Genomic DNA, 6,118 nt, shown 5'->3' on the forward strand with positions numbered 1-6,118 from the left:
AGTGATGTGTGTCATTGTGTTTCTCTTTAATGTGTGTGCGACTTACAACTGTCTAACAGGCTGCTGGCTCCCAGCTGAGGTTCCAGGTGTAGGTGTGGAAACATCTGCCTGGTCCATGGAGGGAAACCACATCTGCAAAGGCTGCAACATACAAAAAGAGAGAATTTGCTGCAGGAGTTTTTCAATGAAGACCTGTAGGTCATCTAGGCCCTGTGGAGAGTGAGGGAAGCTTCAACAGAACACAGTCAGGGACTGAGTCATCACAGCCTTCCAGGGCCTCATTTATAAACCTCTGCATACAATCAACCAGATCAACCAGGAAAACTACATGAACGTACACAGGCAGAAATGAGCACACACAGTCCATTAAGTTCTACAGCTTCATTGGGGGGGCAGAGAAGGATTCTCTTAAAACAAGATGTCAGATTTCATTGAATTTGCCAGAAGGCACATGAGAGAGTCGAGCTTAAATTTGATCTGTTTACTCGTATGAAAATGATCCTGTGTCAGATGATAATATTCCTACTGAAGGTGAGTGCTTTTATCATTCTATGCATTATAAGCTAGTGATTAGCTGTTTATCGATGCCATGGAAATAAATCCAAACAGGGCCACTTTTTATTTTGAAGAAAGCACTGAGACAAGGCTTTGAGATGAAGGACCTCTCAGAACTTTTCTGCCAGAAAAAAAATTTGATATGGATACAAGACTGAGAGCAGCAGATAAAAATAACACAGTGCACTGTTTGTCCAATCACAGGTACAGCAGTCTGTTCGCAGCATGTTTCGTCAACCTGTTTGAGTTATCAGTTTTTGCAGCGATGTACATGCACATATACCATCATTAAACCTACCTGTGGTTCTGCTGCAGGGGGAAGCAGAAGAGCAAAGAGGCTGTCAACTGGCTCTACTGTCAACAACACCTCTGCTGCTGCCTCTGCTGCTGCCTCTTCCATCTCCTTGATGGTCAACTCTACTTCATCCCACTGCATCTGGGCAATGGTGTCCTCAAATGTCAACAACAGATCAGGCCCCTGAAATGGCTCCATTGAGACACCCGTAGGTCAGCTGGCTGGAAGTTCTGCTTAAATCAATAAGCTGACTGGTTTCCTGTGACACACATCAATGAAAATCATCAGTTCTTTACTTGGACCTCTGGGAACCATCAGGAACCCATGTCTGTGATGATCAAAATCAGACTGATCAAGGCATGATTGATCAGAATCAGTTAAATTAAATCTGAGTCATCAAGTAAGTGCACAAGCCTTTAAAACATTTTTAAAACATTTTAACACTTTGCTCTAATGAGCTTAATGACACAGAACATCAGTCTTCCTGTTTGATAAACATGGAGCGGTAAGAGGTGCTGCGCACAGTTGACACAGTGTGAGTTCTCTTTTCCACAGCCCAGTGTTGATAAAGATTGAAAGATAAAGGGAACAAACTGAAGCTGAAGCTGATTGCCAACCCCACCACCAGGGGACTGCGGCCCACACTTTGGGTATCTGCCAAAATTGTTGAGTGTGCCAGCATTAAAAGCAGTTTTCCAAAATCAGTTTGTTCACCTACAGGTTAAAAAAATGGTCTTGTGTAATTGCATACAATATATTATTAGAAATAAAATGCAGGTTGCCTGGACAAATTTACCGTCATTTAATGCAAAAACTTATTTCTACTCAGCTCAATTTCCTTCACTTTCTTTCCTCACAAACAGTAAATCCAGATGAAACAGGATGTGTATTTTTCTATTTAAAAAAAAATTATTGTTATTTGTGCACCTTTGAATTATCCTGATATCCATTTATAAAAGGGATCATTCTAGATTCTTTCTTTTCTTTTAATTTTTTGAACAATTACAGGTGAGCAGTTGACTAATATTAATTGATGAATAGAAACTAAATGGATTCTAAGTGTGTTTTTCTGTCTATATCACTGGTATACAAATTTTTAGAAGAAATAAAATGTGGTATTTATTATAGATTTTGGCAGGCTAAATCAAAGATGACCCTGAAAATGGCTGATTGGCTGCTGTTTCCAAGATATTTAAGTTGTTTTATCACAGTTCAAGCAATTTGAAATAATTTCAGTGCAAAGACAAAGGGAGCAAACTGAAGCTGAACACAGTGATCCCCTGTTGTCTAACAACACGAACGTTCATACAAATTTACTAATGCAAAAAGTTATTTCTACTCAGATCTTTCAGATCTCACAGATTTTTTTATACATGCATAAAAAGCTGCTTTCACCTACAGGTTCAAAAATGGCACGTGTAATTCTATATAAGAAATTATAAATAAAATCTAGGTGTGACATACAATGTAACCTGTTTTTCTGTTTACTTAAGTAAACTTAAGTAAACAGAAAAACGGGTTACATTGTCTAGGCAACAGGTAGGAATTCCTACCTGTTGCCTAGACAACACGAATGTACTCTTTTTAATTCATACAAATTTGCTAATGCAAAAAGTTATTTCTACTCAGATCATGTTCCTTCACTGTATTTTCCTCACAAACAGTAAATTCAGATGAAACAGGATGTGTATCTTTTATAAAATGATCGTTATTTGCGCACCTATCCTGTTTAATTGCACTAACGGTTATGATCGTAATTTGTTTTATATTTATTTTTTAAAAACATCTCAGTTTACCTGTTTTATTTGTAATTCCACAAACAACTGCTGAAGAAGTTGCTTCTCGTGGAAAAAACTCACAGACAAAAGTTATTTTTTGATCGGAACTGACAACTGCGTGAACATCCGTCTGGTTTCACCAACTCACTCTGCGGACTGACGCGCGCTATTTAAAGGTACGTGTGACGTCATATTTGTGTCCCTGAACAATTTTAGTAAAATTGCAACCTTTGATGTTTATAAAACACAAAAAAATCAAGTTTGAAATTAAATTAACTCGTGATTTCTGTTTTTAAATCCACCTCATTGTAAATCATTTCAGGTCTTCAAACAGAATTTAAATCAGGGAAACCCAAATAAACACAAAATAGTTTATTTTTATACATGCATAAAAAGCATTTTTCCAAACACTGCTTTCACCTACAGGTTAAAAAATGGCACATGTAATTCTATATAATAAATTATAAATAAAATCTAGGTGTGACAAACAATGTAACCTGTTTTTCTGTTCACTTCCTACCTGTTGCCTAGACAACACGAATGTACTCTTTTTAATTCATACAAATTTGCTAATGCAAAAAGTTATTTCTACTCAGATCATGTTCCTTCACTATATTTTCCTCACAAACAGTAAATTCAGATGAAACAGGATGTGTATCTTTTATAAAATGATCGTTATTTGCGCACCTATCCTGTTTAATTGCACTAACGGTTATGATCGTAATTTGTTTTATATTTATTTTTTTTTAAAAAACATCTCAGTTTACCTGTTTTATTTGTAATCCCACAAACAACTGCTGAAGAAGTTGCTTCTCGTGGAAAAAACTCACAGACAAAAGTTATTTTTTGATCGGAGGTGACAACTGCGTGAACATCCGTCTGGTTTCACCAACTCACTCTGCGGACTGACGCGCGCTATTTAAAGGTACATGTGAGGACTGCCAATATACATTTTCTTTTTCTTTTTTTTTTAATTCAAGTAAGCGGGTGAATTCCCGGCCTGAGTGTGAGTGTCGGTGCTGGATGGAGAGTCTGCCGTGGTTGAAGACATCCAAAGTTTACTGAGCCGGGCTGGAACTTCTATTTAAACCACAGTGATGCAGTAAGGCAAATTCTTTGTTCTAAACAAGATTTTGTTACATTCATAAATTCTTGCAAAATTGTGTAAATTTTTGGTTTTCATGTGCAACAATGTAATTTTATGTATCTCCTCCTACTGATGAAAAAGTAGACAAAGAATATGGGATAATTCTTGCACTAAAAAGAACAGTTTCCTATTTGTTAGTCCAGCCACACAGTCTTTTATATCACCAGTTTTAGGTACACTGGCACAGCGCCCCGAGGACGTTTGCAGAGGTGAGACCAAGTCACCATCAAGTCATGAATCAGCAAGTCCCAAGTCAAGTCTCAAGTCAGCTTGCAAACAATTGGTGGTCGGGTTCATAAATTGTTTCCTGTCTGTTCAGTCATTTCTCACCCACTGTAATACTATCCCCCCGATCCCGTACTATTCCAGTTTATTGATTAATATGTCATGATTGATTGTATCAAAAGCTTTTTTGAGATCAATGAATAATCCAACTGCATATTGTTTGTGATCCAGACATTTAAAGTTACAGGGGTGGGGGTGGATTATATTAATTTATGAATTCAAACAATCAGCAATAAATAATTGGTCCATTTTTGTTGAACATGATGTTTGGATTTGTTGCGTCAGCTCCCACAGAAAGCCTGGGTTTCTTGAGCTTGTGTCACAGTGCAGAGCTCTGGACAGGTGGTGAAAGATCAGACCAAAAAAACCAAACCAAAACAAAACACATGTTAACGCTTGAAAACTTTATGTAAAAAAAAAACAAAACAGACAAACAGAAACAAAAGACTGATGAAAACAAATCATGGCAGCAACACTGCCTTCACTTTGTAAACTTAAAAATGGTGAAAATGTTCTTCAAGCATCTGTGTAACAGCAGCATGAACCAAACAGAGAACATCCCAGAAGAACGTCAGCGTGTCAGCCTGCAGGAGAAACGACAAGAGAAAAAAGTTTTAATCACACGTCATAACGCTGGCAACAAATGTGACGGATCCAAACAACTCCTGTCTTCAGATGTTCTTCACAGTCATTTGGAAGTGTTTGAGCTACAGTGATTATAATAAAGGACTTTATTTAAAAAAAAAGTTGAATAAGGTGGTGAAGAGGAATAAAAGAACCACAATATCAGTCCGCTGACACTAGAGCAAACATTGGCTTAGCGTACAGCGCACTGGGTGCAAAACGCATTGTGAAAGGGGGGGGGGGGGGGGGGGGGGGGGGACTCAATTCTAAATCCAGAGCCTCAATAAGGTCTTAAAACATGAATCCAATCAAATTTCAGAGCTGCAGCTGTTTCTCTGTGGTTCCACCCATTTCTTCATGGTGAGCGTCAGCAGCTGCACGTTGGTGAGCCGAACCAAAGTCAGGTAGAAATATCATCCAACACAGAATAACCCAGAACCACCCACCTCAAAAAGACACGTGAATCACTCAGGTGACCGTGACGCTCTGTAACCCAGGACTACAGCCAGACCCTCCTTCTAATTTGTAGGGAGCATTTTTAGAGGACAAATAATCATCATGGCAAGACGGTCCCATGGACTGACCTAGAGACACCCGTGCATGGATTTGTTTCACGTGGGAATGTCGTTGCACGCCATCAAACGCATGATCCTTGACACATCCTTAACCCGGTCAAATGGCTGGAAAATCCCAGACGATGAGAGTCTGAGGACCTGTTGCAGCCTTCACAGGCATTGGCTGATCCCCCGCTGAGGACTTCTTGTTTCACCAGGACCCTGTTCGCTGTCTCATGTCGGGGGTTCCTGTTGGTTCTTCATGATTAGCACGGCAGCCACGGGGCACACAAGGTCCCCACCGTATTTCACCCCAACAGGCCACCCCTGACCACAGGTGCCACGACGTGATTGAGGGGACAGATTTCAACACCCACAGGACAGTTACTGACAAAAATTAAAACTTTATTTTGAACTTTGTGTGCACTTTATTGTACAACAAAGAACACTCAGAAAGAATAACTGATTTACTTTCAGCTGTGTTCAATCGACAATCGATGTGTGATAACATGGTCTCTCAGGATGTTGTACCACGATCACAAGCACAGCAGGTCAGTGCTTCTCAGAGCCACTGCACTGCGCATGGCTGAACCAGCCATCACATCCTTAATATACTCGATTTAGTAGATACAATGACATCTTCACCTATGGACAGATAATGCACCTGTAATATTGTGTCCAACAAGCCTGTTACAGCCCGGTCAGGTGAGACGCACATAGAGTCAGTGCGTGTCAGAGCCACGCCACACAGCGCATGGCTGAATGGGCTGTTACAGCTGTTTTACATATTATAAAACAGTTACAATATCTGACCCATATGGGGGACTGACATTGCAACTGTAATATGGAGCCATCACAATATGAAAATGATAAATAATCT

The sequence above is a fragment of the Thalassophryne amazonica genome, chromosome 13, assembly GCF_902500255.1.
Source record: "Thalassophryne amazonica chromosome 13, fThaAma1.1, whole genome shotgun sequence".
NCBI lineage: Eukaryota > Metazoa > Chordata > Actinopteri > Batrachoidiformes > Batrachoididae > Thalassophryne > Thalassophryne amazonica.